This window comes from Corvus cornix, chromosome 6, assembly GCF_000738735.6.
Source record: "Corvus cornix cornix isolate S_Up_H32 chromosome 6, ASM73873v5, whole genome shotgun sequence".
NCBI classification, from domain to species: Eukaryota; Metazoa; Chordata; class Aves; order Passeriformes; family Corvidae; genus Corvus; species Corvus cornix.
Genome location: NC_046336.1, coordinates 16,172,780 through 16,187,597, shown reverse-complemented (window position 1 = coordinate 16,187,597; position 14,818 = coordinate 16,172,780). Strand labels below are relative to the sequence as shown.

Here is a 14,818-nt window from a genome sequence, read left to right as displayed (position 1 = left end):
AGGCACTGAAATAATTATTAAGCAAATGTTAATGCCTTTCCATCCCCCAGTATAAGGGTAACTTCTTACTCTGGAAATGATCTAGTTGTACCTACTAAGAAGGGAGCTGGATCTGTGGGACTTGCATAAGTAGGCTACACCATCTTCTCCCCTCCAAGATGTCCAATGGCACAGACATGGTGAGGTGAGAACAGAAAATTCTCTAAACTTTTTTTTCTGAAAGAAGCCTGTTGTTGTTTGTTTGTTTATTCCTGGCAAAGCTACCCATTGCCATGGCAATATTTTGCCACTGATGGGGAAACCCCGTGTTTCATTTCCTTTGGCTCATTCACTGAAATCCACCATCAATTACCTAGGCATTTCTCTTTAATTAATACTCCAACCACATTGTGAACGTCCTGAAAACTTCGCAGTGTAGCGTTTTCTTCAGTAACAAAAGCACATTCTGCAGCAGAGCAGTAACCTGACTCCAGTTTTGTCCATGCAGAGAACCGCCTGGAAGTTAGTTTTCTATTCCAAACCACATGCCAAAACAACCGCTTTTTCCAAAATTGCAATATTATGAATATTTATAACAGCCCCATCAAAAGAGAGGCATAATCACATTTTCCAGGGTCCTTTTCTGCCAAGCTCAGCATCTCATTTCTTGCCATGCAGCAGTTTAAAAACAAATTGGTTCATGGATTTTCGGTGGCATAGCTTCTCTCCAGCCCGGCGACACTTGGCTCACCCTTTGCCAATGCCATCGCTGTTTGTCTGGGGGCCAGCAGAGCAGGCAGTGGCCTGCTGCGCCCACGGACCAGCGCCCGCCTCTTGCTCCCTGCTTGTTTTCCCGGGTGTTTCAGGTACTGAGTAGGCACAATGGGATTCAAAATCCATTTATTTTTCTTTCAGCAAGGTTCCAGCAGGGGGGATGAGGGAGTTGAGGATGCGTTCCTCGGTCTGCTTCCCATCACTTGACGTTCTAGCCGAAAACCCTGCACCTTGCCGTGCCGCGGAGGGGGCCGGCGGTCAGGCGCGTTCCGGGCTGGGCAAAGGGACGCGGGCAGGGGGACGCCGGCCGGGGGACACTGTTCGGGGCCGGCGCGGACTCCGCGCCACCGCCTCGCCGCGGCTCCGTATCCCGGCAACGCGGCGGCCCCGGGCGGCGCCCGTCCTGAAGGGCCTCGGCGGGGCGGGGGCAAGGCAGGGCCCGAGGGAGCGCCCGGGCTGCGGCTCGCCCTCCCTCGCCCCGCGGCCCCTGCCGTGCCAGCCCTCGCTGTAGCCGAGCGGGCCCCAGCCGAGCGGCTGCAGTGTTTCCTGCACCAATGTGCCGTCATATTTCACCTCTCCGGTGTAGACCAGAGCCAACTACTCCTTAGGGACCAGTCGTTTCCCACGCCCTGGCTCTGCGTGGTAAGAAACAAATTGCTGTTCCTTCCAATGTATCCAAATTGTTTGGTAACAACAATTTTTTTATGATAATCAACCATCTAGTAAAAATCTTGGTGCAAGTATATGAGTCAAAATTAAAACTACTTTTGCCTGTTGCCACTAGAGGTATTCACCACCGACCACTGCTTGCGTTCTTTGGTCAGACTTAGCACAACTTCTAGGCTTTGTTCCTAGAGCAAACATATACATTATTATTATTATTATTATTATTATTATTATTATTATTATTATTATTTACGAAGCATACAGTTTTCAGCATGTGTTCTCTAATATGTGGTTAAAATATTAGTTTTTCTACAAGTAAACCTGCTTGCTAAAATATTTGAGGACAGCAAACACAAATGGTCAGAATATAGAACCAAAAATTATTTAAAAAAATATTTAATATTTTTGAGGTATTAACTCCACGCCAATGGCTATATTTGCATATTTGCATTAGACTACCAACACATGACAAAATTTGAATAAGCTTCCTGGGGTTTCATGCTCAGTACACTTCCCTTTGCAGATCCATATCCTGTTGCAATTATCTTTAATTTCATCCCACTTTTAGAATACTGTGTTGCCTTTTCTCTGTTCAGGATGAGCAGTCTGCACATACATAATCCAAAATCCACTGATGGTGATGATGAGACTTTACTGTGCTTGGTGTTAAGCCCATAATATTACACCACACAGATGGGCAATAGTCTGAATCACACCCAGTATTCATGGGTCTCCTAAAGAACAAAACATTGTCATTGCTATGTTACTACTGTGTTTGGAGCAGAAGGATTTTGAGATCAAAGACTCCTAAAATATCTCATGAGTCTGAGTTTTTGCTCTCTTGGCTCCACCCTTTTAAGAAATTCTGCAGCAAATGGCAAATTTAAAGCAGCTGAGAATGAGGCTTACTTTCAAAAAACAAAACTAAGTCTTGTGAATTCTAAACAGTTTTGAAAAGATTATGCTTCCTGGTGGATCTGGCACCAAGAGCCATTGCCAGGAAGAGGCCTTCTGCAGGTTAGGCATAATAAAACTTGAGATGCCTTTACAACAGCTCATAGCACAGACAAGCTTGGGAATGATCACAAGAATACCCAAAACTTTTTATTTGGAGAGTTTTGCTGACTTTGTCCTATCCTGTCTATACAGGTTCGTATTATGGGTATCCTTCTTCATTACACCAGTTTCATTAAAAGCAGAACAACCAGGCCAGTTCCTGTGTCAAAAAGCCAAGGAAATGGCTGCTTAACTGCTGCCAGCTTTGGAGGAAAGAATGACTTGGAGGGTGGTCTCCTTTCCCTTACATAAAGTAGCCAGTTCACAGTTCACTATGGACTTAGAAGCAATCACCTCTGAAGTGAGCTCTCATGGCCAAAACTTCATAGCGATGTACAACACCTGCTCCACTGAGCATATCCTGGTGAATGTGCAGGTGTCTCTGGAACTGCTCACTGGTTTACGTACACCAGAATTTTGCCAATGACAAGAAGTATGTCAGGAGAGATGTACTGGTATCTGAATGATCTCTCTTTATGAAAAACAGATAAATAATGTATTTCTTTCAAAGGGAAACCAGGGAAAATTAATCTCTTTCTAGGTTTTATTTTGTTGCAAATAAGAACTTTCAACATCCTTATGATTCTTGATGCTTCATTTGCTTCTAAGCTCTGTTACCAAGCAAATACAATCCAGTAGCATCAAATGCTCTCCTGATAACCAGCCACTTTTTTCCAGACCTACACAAATAGTTCTTGCTTTGCTTCTGTTGTCTGTGTTTTGCCTTGAAAATGCTAACAAGGGATATTTAAAGTTGGGGGAGAAATGAAAGAGCAAACATACAAGCTCAAGAGCGAACCAGAGCCCAATTCAAAGATGTATGAAGCTGTGCTACTTCATGGTTCACACCAGGAACTGAGACCACACCTAATACAGGGGGAAGTGTAAGAAAGGAAACAATATACAAGAACACAAGGTTTCCACCAGCTGCAGAAATCTGGATTTTTTTTTCAATCTTTCAAGACAACTTGCAAGAAAATTTGTAGTTTAGTCAGGGAAGATCAACTTCTCCTATGTTGGAAATGGAGACACTTTTGAGACAGACATGTCTCATATGCCCATCCATTTCAGTGGAACTGACATCACACTCATCACCTAGCATACATCCTACTGTAAGATTAAGTGCACTCTATACGAACCTCTCAGCGAGGAGAAGTCTTGTTCAAATATGCAAGTTACTTTTTTGCCTTTTTTCCCCCTACATAGATGGCTTGATCAGACATTAAAACCATGATATTAGTGAGAGAATCTATGCTTTATTTGTAATTGCAAGTTTCTTCAAAACTGGCATGGTGATTTTAAGAAAGTATTTCTGTGCAATGCTTTCCTTAAGAGGATGGTCTCTCTCTTCCCAGCTCTTCCAAGTACTATGGATTCTCCTCTCTTCCACAGCTCACTGCTGGTGTTTCTGCTCTAATGCTATTTTCTAAACTGGATTAAATAAATTGCCTGGTAAAAGAACCAGAAAACAAAAAAAAAACCCTAAACAAGTCCAAATCCTTCAAACCTCCCCCCCCCAAAAAAAAAAAAAAAAAAAAAAAAATTTAGAGCCAGAACAAGCAGCTGAGGACAGGAGTGGGCAGAGAGAGAGCATTGGAGCATTGGTTTCGCTGATAGAGAAAATGTATAGGGAGCCGCATGCTTGAGGGGCAGTTTCAAGTTACAAATGCTCATATTTAAATGAACCATAGGCAGAACTGGTGACAAAGCAGTTGTCAGTCAAACCTCAGTCTCCACCAAACAGGACATATATATGAACCTCATAAAACACCCCAGTATTTAGCTACCATTGTTTAAAAGTTATCATTTAACTGGAGGACAGACTTTCAACAGGTGTATACAAACTGATACTTCATAATTATCATCTCCACTCTGCCAGGTCCTTGCACTCTTAATTTGGTATTTATTCATAGAAGGTATCCTTCATGCCTGCATTCAAAATAGGAGGGATAGAAAATCCAGTAAGAACCCTGAAACCAAAACAAAATGTCCCAGATTTTCTAGCATGAGCAAGTGCTTTCTACAGACCCAAAACAACATACTACTGTCAGTGTAGCTAAATGCCATTTAATTGGCAGCTAGAAAAGTCTATAATACATTTCTTCATGGAAAAATGTTTGAGCTCTTCCAGTTTGCCAAGATGCTAATTAAAAACAGACGGCGTGTTACAAAATCTTTTCCTTGACCTGTGCTATCTTACATGCCCTTCTGTACTTTTTCATGGCATTGGCTCCCTGAAGAATTATTCTAATCTTTATAAACTTGTCTTTAATTATCCTTGTCATTTTGCAAACAGAAAAGAAGTAACAAAATATTATTTATTTAAATGTACATAGTAAATTTATTTGTTACATGGCAGAGACAACAAGCTTTTGAGGAGAAAGTCTTTACTTGTTAAAAACAAAAGGTTTCTATGTCCTGAATAATTTACAATGAAATAAATCTTAGCGCCACTGAAGTCACTGAAATACTTCAAGAAGAAGCCTTGCTGGAGTGCCACTGACATAATGAACTGCACAATAGGAAGGATGTGCCTCATCAAACACATATTATTGTTTCATCACTGCTAATCAACATGCTTTACAAAGCAGAGATTTGGATCAGAGCTGAAACATTTTACGGGGTTGTTGGCGATAGCTCCACAAGTGTATTTTACTGATGTTTTTATTGTTCTCAACAACTCAAGAAATTTGAAAAAATATCTTATTTCAGTAAGAGTTAATCCTTTTTACCTCAAGCAAATACCAATTCTTCCTGACATCCCACCCTACATTATGGCAGGCAGGCTGCCACTGCACAAGCCCAGCACAGATTCTCCATCAAATAAAATACTGCACCAAGCTGAACTCCAAGGTCCCTTTTTCTTACGAACCACATTCACCCTGCAGAGGAGACTTTGGAGGGCTGAAAATTTCATTACATCTGTTTGCTCATATGCCAATATGGTACATATTTAGTACAGCTTTAAGAAAAGATTTGCTCTTTTGGCTGCTGGCCCTCTCCCTCTGCAGTGGGAGAACAAAACCAACACAACATCTTTATCTAAGAACTGACTGTAGTTTTAAATATAATTTTCATAGCAACAGAGAAATACATGTTTTAGTTATGACTGCTCAGAAGCGAAAGGATTTTCTCTACCTTGAATATGGTAACATTCACACTTAAGAGTTCAAAATGATTCCTAATTATCACTTTTCTAAGACAACAATCCAAATACTGTACAGCTGACTTTCTTTTTGACACCAAACACTTGTAGGCATCTGTAAGTTTCCACTGTTGCTGCCCTTGTGATTTAGGCAAAGAGTCATTAAAACCGGAGGGCCTAATTCCCAGCCTCAATATAACACATTAGTAAGAAGTAATAAGCTCCTTCATGAAGCAATATAGCTCCCCAGCTAAATAAATGGCACACAGTACTGATTAAACAAAGGCACATGTGGCCTTTTTTCCCAAGATTTTTTTTAGAAGCAAATGGATGAATATATAAGAGAAAAAGACAAGGACAAAAAAAACCCCCAGGAATGGGAACTCAAGAGAACAGTAAACATCACAGAAACCGAGATGTTGGCGCCTAAGCATGGAAGGGGGGACCTGAGAAGTTCCCTAAAGAATTTCTTGAAGCAAGTAATGTCTGAAAAGAGCTTGGAGCTGCAAATAGTCTCCTGCTGTTCAATTTTCCTTCACTTAGGGAAATGAAGGCTATACATTCATTGCAAATAAAGACTGGATCAAAGATACCCAATTCCATTAACAATTTATTTTCTTTAACAGAACAATTGTAAATAATGACTTTCTAGATAACTGCTAAGGTCACAAATAGTAATAATGCTCTACTTTATGTTTCTGACACCACTGCTTCCCCCTCAGGGAGGCAGATATCCCTTCATATACACATTATATATATACATATATATTAAGATCTCTCTCAAGAGCTATATATAGCTTCTATTCACAGGCAAGCACCACAACCACTTATTCATTCTTTTCATGCTTTACCTGCTGTTTTCAAGGCTGCCCTGATGCTAAAAATAGCTTCACATATTAGAGGAGGGTTGCTATAGATTCAGAATGGGTGATGTTCCAAAGACAGCTAAATCCCTCTTTGCCAAGGATCCATGTGGATGCAGCTGATGGGCATCTGTGACCAGGGCTGTGATGCCCTTTCATGAAGACTCGGGCTCCAAGGATGGGGTATTTGTGTTGTTCTTAAGGCTGCACTGAACTGCAAATCAATATGAATCATGGATGTCATCATAAGTTTAAGGCTTTGTTTTTCATACTCTAGTGTTAGATCACAGTACAACAGTACCTTCAGATATTAATAGCATATTAGCTTCTTTTTAAATGGGAGAACAATTTAATATTCTGTTGTATGGGCATATTTTTCTGTGGGCATTGATGTCTTCAAGTAAGAAAATACCGAAATGCTTCAATAGTCTTCTTACTTTTTCTAGTTCTTAACATTTGTGGCTGGATTATGACCATATCTAAGATAAATGAGGTAGTCAGAATAGTATTTTGCTTTTGTTAACAGACTCATAGAAACCTGCCAAATACTGACCCTGTTAAGTCTTTGGCAGTCTGCTGAGGTTCAAATAAAAGTTTTACAGGGAAGGAGTGGCATGGATTGATAAAATATATTAAAACAGATTCTAATATAAATCTAAATAACACAATCCATCTTTTATGAGCAGTATATTTAAGGCCAGTGTAATGCAAACTTGAGAGAATATTTCATGATATGCTAAAGGAAATGTTTTTTCACTCAAATCTCAGTTCACATCCTGACCCTTATCTTCCATGTGGTTATGTTTTATTTCCATTCAAGAAAGACAGTCACCTAGATACGTAAATGTAAACATTTTGATTTATAACTTGCAAATTGAATGTGGTTTCAGCAAGTAGCAGGATCTCCTATTTCCTTTTACTTGCCATAGATACTTTCCTTGGTGGTTTTTTGAGTTTGCCATTTTTACTTCTAGAGTTGTGGATATTGCACAGCTCAGTGTTGCTGGCTATAAATAACATAACTTGATATTTGTAGCTAAGGTAGACTAATGGTTGCCATTTAGGATAGTTATCTTTCTCATTCCACTTAGGTGCCATGGAATGAATAGTGTCCTGGAAATACTTTCAATAGAAAGGTTGATAGTATTTCAGTACTTCATGTCTCAATGATACTGGTGATTAAATAACATAAAATTGTATTTAATTTGAAATATAATCCAAATTATTTCCAAACCCTGGCAGTCAGTAGTATACTTTTACTAATAAAAGGTCAGTTGTAGCAGAATGGCTCATGGTATTATTAATTAAATGAGGTCTCACAGCGGTACTCTATAAGCATGTTCATTAAAAACTGTGAAATAGGAATTTTTAACTGATTCATCCTACTTCAGTGCTCAGAGCCACTTTTTTATATCCCTGTATCCTTCAGTTTTCACTGAAGGATCAGTTATTGATCACCTCAACCTAGATACCAACAGCCTCTACATGCAGCAACTGTATTACTTTACTATGTAATCCCACTGAAATAATAAGATGAAGTGAGGGTTGATTCCATCATCATTACATCATATTATGCTCTTATACCTTAGTTTTTTAAAATCTGACTGTGAGATTCCAAACAATTGACTGCAGCACTGTATATTGCAAATAATCTCTGATGTATTTTCTTTGCTTTAGGACAACCAGTGGAAAACACTGTGATGAACTCACCAGCTCCACAGTACAGTTTTCAGGACTGGCCCTCTGAATTCCTGAGTTAAGATCTCAACTTCTAAGTTAAGATGAAACACATCTCTAAAAAACAGGTGTTTTCTGGAACATATTTGCAGGAATGAGACTGTATATCTCTATTACATTAAATCTTAGACCCAGACTACGAGGCACCTTTCTTTTCCAGGTTATGTAGAATGCTGGGTACACCAATAGTGCTTAACTGCTGGCATGATTCAGATTACAGTGACTTGTCTGTCACGCTTTTATACAGAAGACTTTAGATCCCAGACATTCCCTGTCAATGATTTGTACCTTTCCTCAATTCTCATAAGTGAATATTATGAATATACATACATGGCAGACATTATGCACAAAAATGCATGTCAGGAAAACAGGGAATGCATATCTTTTCCACTATGGTTTAAAAATTCAATGAACTTTAACTTTGCTCATGTATTCTTTTTTCCCCCACCAAAAAATGCAGTGGGAAACAATGTAATTTAAAGAAAATAAGTATATTGCTTGCTTGTCAGTTGTTTTCTTTTATTTATTTCCATGTTCCTGGATTTTCCTTCTCTTGCTTATTATTTGCTATGATTTTTTCATCTTATATAGTAACTCGGATATCAAACTGGAAAAACAAATTTGCCTTTCTCTTGTATTTATGTAACTGGATGCCATCAATCACTTTCCACCATAGCAGATCTAGCCATAAAAGTAAGATTAGGCATTCTTTGCTCTCTTAGGAAATAGTTCATACTTCAGGGAATTTAAGCATAATGAACTTCTAAAATTGCCTCAAATGAAAACTGGAACATGGTGGAGGAGTTAGTCCCTGTATTCCACTTACTTAAATGCAAGTTGATAAAACTAAGCAGTAGTATTTTGTACATACTAGTAATTACTTTTAAATTAAATTCCTGATAGGCTGAAGTCACTACTCTTTTTTATGCATGCCTCCATGCATGTGTAATCTTGTAGTGAGCTTTGTTCTGAGCAGAGCTGCCAGACTAAGATCTGGAGACCAAAATCACCTGCCACACAACAAACGTGGAACTAGCAGTGACAATTAAAGGACACCAGACAGGAGTCTACATAATATATCTCTAGAGGATTTATTTAGTAAAATTCTGTATGTTTTTCAAAAATAAGCCCAAACTTCAGAGATAATATGGGGAGTTGATTCTAAGAATTATTTTTTTATGAAAGTCTGATTTATTATTTCCATAACTGAATCAGTCATACCTGTCATACCATTATTATTTACAATCAGTCAGGGTCATACCATTACTATTTATATTATGCATCTTAACAAGGGCTTGCAGAAAACTTTATTTTAATGATATTTTTTGAAGTACACTGAAGTTTTAGGATCAAAGTTGACGCTTTGAGTGTTCCCTTAAGTGCAACAAAGTGAATGGATGAATGAAGCAATCTGATTTTCAAGATATTATTGTAAGATTCTTACATAACTCTGTAGTCACAGGCAAGAAAACTAAAACAAATATTGGGAATTAAAACAGTTATAGTTCTTCTACAGAGTATCTGTGATTCTTTAGCATGTTAAGAGTGGAACTAATGCTACCATCAAATAAACTGTTGAGCAGGACTTAAACTACTTCAGTCCATGATAATGAAGATTAAGGCTGCTCTTCTGTCAACAGTAATGAAAAAATCTTGTTAATTATGTGTGAAGTTGAGAGGCCTTATCTTCATCGTAGGAGGTGGAGCTAAGGGAATAAATCAGGTTAGGCTGTATTTTCTAACATTGTGCCCTAAACTGGGATTCTGTTTACCAAATTGATCAGCTGAGAATAAGGGTGCAATTTCCTCATCTTTCATTTCTTGGGAGATTTTCAGATCAACAGAAAGTTTCAGCTTTATTTTTAATAAGAGCCTTTGATACTTGTTTTTAATCCAAGAGCAGAACAAGTTTAATCTGGAATTTGAGATGTCCACTGATGTCTTCTTGAGCTTTCCATTACTGTTTATTAAACTAACTTCCAAACTTTGGTCTCAAAATAAATGCTCTGTAGACAGACAATAGAACTAGCACCTTCAGTGCACTAGGCAGTAAGTAGTTGTGGAGACTGGCAGTGATTTGTTCATCCTAGAAGTAGAGGAGCCAGGAATAACAAAGGTCCATGGGTCAAATTCTACCTCATATGTCCTTCTAAAATGCCATCATCTGTCAGATCTGCCTTCAGATGTACAAATTTTCAAAAGAACTGTTTTCCAAATTGCTTATCATATTGGAAGTCTTCATGTTCTAGAAATTCTGTCTCCACACAACATATCTGACATTGATATCCAATGGTGTTAAACAGGAATAATTAAGAAGAAAATGTCCACAGATAACTGGAATTTAGGAAATTCAATACTCTTAAAATAGGATTAGATATCCTATTATTAGTTCTATTTTATCTTATTAATAAGTGAAATGCAATACAATGATTGTGGCTACTTATACAAAGGTCTGGGATTTTGGAACAAGGAAGGAAACTGATGATCAGTCAGATGCTATTTTTTCAAAGGCACTTTTCTAACAATGATTATGCACTGAAATGGTAATTGCAACTTCAAAATAGCATAAAACTGCACAGCTGATCTCAAAATAATGGACACAGCATGGGCTTGTCTATGATTACTTTTTGTAACTGACTCGATACTGGAAATATCTTTAAATAAAGAAGTTCTTTTCTTGAATAAATTACTTTACCAGCCAAACAAATAAAACTGCATTTGCCTTTTAGCACAGCAACATTGACATCTAGTGGCTAGTTAAGCTTCATGTTTGATATTCCCTGTATGACAAAAAAATGTGGAACACACCATTTATTGAATTGGACAAAACAGATATGCACTGCAACAGCCTGCTATCTCCACATAGCCTCTAGATGATTACAGAGTGTCATTAGTCTTTAATGACTAGTTTGGAGTGACCAGTGCCAGTGATGGGAACTGGTGAGCATGAGTCACTGCCCCTCCTGAAAAGCCCCACTGGTTTTCCCTGACGGTCAGGAAGACTTAAACTTGGGAAACAGTTGCCTGATTGTAGTGTATACCTTCCTCAGGGCTTGTTGGGAGGCACACTGCATCCCTGAAATTGTATACGTGTACCTCTAAATGAAAAAGAGCTACAGTTACTGAATGTGATGTTATTGGCATATGTGAACATCCATTTTTAGCTTTACTTGTTTTCTCTACAAATTACTAGGGGGCTTCAAATAGGAGGAGATAAAAATCAGGAACATGACAGATGCCAAAGTACTGTTTGTACAATGAAGACACAAAAATAAATGATTTGGCAACTTACTTCATAGACATGTAGGAGATAGGAAGGTGCCAATATCAAAAAACATTAGAAAGTAATTTCCTCATTTGTCAACAAAAGAACTGACTTAATGGAGAAAGAGGAAAGATTAGACAGGACAAATCTCAATTTTACTAGCATTCTTGATGGTTCCACATTACTGTCTCATAATCAAACTCAAATGTAGTCCCTGGCAAACAGCTCACAATGGACGTGGTTGTCAGTGACTGCCCTGCCTTGCTCTTCATACCAGTGGTAGCTGCCTCTTCTGGCCTGCTGGAAAAGCCTTCTGATTTGCTTCATTAAAAATTAGAACATTTTTTTAATTGGCTAACTAAAGTAATTTTGATTCAACAGATCAGAGGCCGTTGAGTTTAAACAGCTTTACCAGAAGATCTTACGAGGCAATCATCTTCTCCAGGAAGGCTGATGTGTTTCTTCCTGGCTAAATACTGTTAAGGACTAAACAGCTATGCTTAGTATTTCTTAAAAATACATAGAGAAATCTGAGCCTGAAAAAGAGCAACAAAATGTAAGGTTCTCCAATACATAATCCATATAGAAAGGTTAAAGTACTTTTTTAAGCTGCAAAAAGGGAAGACTGTGGAGATATATGTCTTCCAGAATTTAAAGATGTTATTCAAACGATGATCAGTTCTTGCTTTCTGTACAAACTAGTGCAGAGCATTAAAAAATAATTGCAAGTAGCAACAAAGAAGATTTTTCTTAGACAGTAGGAAAAACCCCTTTATACCTAAGAGGTTAATAGATTAAGGTATTTAAGCTGTGAAATCTCCTATACTAGGACCTTTTAGGAACAGCTCAATAAGTATGTCAGGTATAATACTTTGAATTCTGCATCTCTATAATGTATGTACCATGTCTGACTTAAACTTTTTGGATACACCAGGTCTCATACTTAGCCCATTCTAGATTTAGGGCAGAACTAAAGCAAAAGGTACAGTGATGTTTTCTCCTTTGTTGACCACGAAGTTCAGGGCTACCGTAATTTAAGACTATTGTTTCACATTACTGCTGATTTAAAAGAGCTGCTGCTGAAAGGGCAGCCTGTGTTTCTCACCTCCCACTTCCCTCCTGTCCCATCCCTCCATCCCTAACATTTTTTTGCCCCACCAGGATTACTCATCAGACATCACAGCAGGATAGCCACAGGAGCTAGGGTGGCAGAAAATTAAATTTTGTAGTTCAGCAGGAGTGGTCAGATGAGCACTAGGGCCAGTTCAAAAGAAATGTTCTCTTCAGTGGCAGGTAACCCAAAGATTGACTTACTTGTAAAGGAAAGCTGTGCTCCTAAGGTTTGGCTGTACAGTCATTGAAATCCAACTTAAAATGGTAGCACCTCCTGCCCCGTAAAGAATGATGCCCAACTCATCAGTTCTTTTTCCTGTATCTTCCAGTCCTGTGGGACTCATATGACAGAACTGCCTTTTTGGTGTCAAAATATACTGTTGTTAGAATTAAACTACGGAGATACTCCCATTGGAGCAAAGTATAATACACACACCAAGAGCTAAGGGCACATTCAGTTTCAACTACCAGTTTATTTAGGAGGCCATTTCTGAACCCATTCCCCAGCTGTAGCTTACTGTAGCCCACATAGAAAAAGCAGTCAGGTGATGTTCTAAAGCAACACAGTCAGACATCAGAAAAGCATAGCATAGCAAGATGAAATTATCTAGCTGCTATTCTCAGAAAAGCTGTTTATAAAATAACTTCAGCATCTACAGCAGTTGCTATAGTTGGACTCACTGCAGAATTTTCCTGTCCCAGAAACTGTATTTTTTCTATATGCAGGCTTTTGTGGTCACAATACAATGCCAAGAGATTCAAGAATTGTAAATCTTTCCTCTACCTTTCCCACTCTTCTTCAAAGTGCATAATCAATGATATGTTGGCCCAGTTTCCAGAATCATGTCAGGATTCATTCACACTAAAGCAGTCTGTCATTTCCATAAGACAGGAACAACAAAAAGATGCCTGCTATTACAGCTTTGAGGGTATACATTATTTATTTTGATATATTTAAATTATTAATTAGGATAATTCCATTTTTGCAACAGAGTCTCTGCCCTTTAGAGGAAAGGGGCCGCATTCAGTAGGACTTCAGCAGAATACTGCATGCACTCAAATAAGCACAGTGCCACTCAGTTTCTTTCCACGGGACACGTTAGCATCATCTTTACATCCCTTCACAGCAATAATGACGTAACAAGTAACACAAACACTAGGTCAGGAGAAAAAATAATTCTGAAAACGGAGATTCGGTAGCCAAGGTAAGGAGATACACTGTCAGCTATGGTGTGTGACTGCCTTACTGCAGAAAAGCAACTACCTACAACTTGTATTTTACAACTGGCATATTACAAGGACAGCAGCAGTATTCAAATTTTTAATATTTCTCTGTATTAAGTGTATCTGTGGTTTAACTATTCAGGAATCAATAACACAACTGGAAACTAACACAGTCCAGAAGAAAGTACCTGTGATGGATTACAGCATTTCAGACCTCAGCAGTTCAGGTTGTGTTTGATGGGAAACTATCAATTCCTTGCCTGCTAATTTCTGTATCTGATGACTTAATGCCGAAGATTGGTGCTTCCCAGCTACTTTATCAGAAAACGTTTTTGGTTTATAAAGCTCCTTTTTATGATGCAACCCACAGGCTCCCAAACTCTTATCGCCCCGTTGCCGTCGGTCCTCACATGGAAACTGAATCACATACTGCCTTTCGTTCTTCTAACTGCGAGATGCGACTGAAAAGAAGAGAAGCCGCTGGCACAGGCAGAAATCAGTATTACAGATCGCCGTGCCGAGGCTGCGATCGCGATCTGTGCCGCGCCGAGGGCAGCGCGCACCTCCCGGGCACGCCTGGCAGCTGCTGCCCATCGTAGAGCGCCTCCCAGGGCCTCCCTCACTGAAGGGTCCCCTTCTCCACGAGAGGTCCCTTCCAGAACAACGACCCCCCGCCTCCCCGATCCCTCCCGAGGGACCCTTTCCGCCGGGCCCCAACACCCGCAGCAGGGTCTAAGCCCCTGCCCCCACGACAGGAGCTGCCCTGCCCGAAAGCGCCGGAGATGGTGCGGGGGCGACCCGGGCCGGGAAGGAGAGGGGCGCACTGAGGCCTCCCTGAGCCCCTGCGGCAGAATCCTACCTTCCCAGAGGCGGAGACCGCGGCAGCCGGGGCCGCTCACCGGGTTCCCGGGCAGGGAGACTCCCCTCGCCCCTAAACATGATGAGCGGCTTTCCCCTCCCCTCCCGTGCCGGCTCGCCCTCGCCCTCCCCCGCGCC

General features: G+C 39.8%; 1 protein-coding gene across 2 annotated transcripts in view; it reads right to left on the bottom strand.

Moving 5' to 3' along the window:
- LGI1 (leucine rich glioma inactivated 1) overlaps positions 1-14,789 on the bottom strand; it is a 32,475-nt gene extending 17,686 nt beyond the window's left edge. For both annotated transcript variants that reach the window (XM_039553492.1, XM_039553494.1), the window contains exon 1: positions 14,682-14,789. The gene's annotated coding sequence lies outside the window, so the exon portion shown is untranslated. The remainder of the gene's footprint in view (positions 1-14,681) is intronic.
- Between the last annotated feature and the right edge of the window lie 29 nt (positions 14,790-14,818).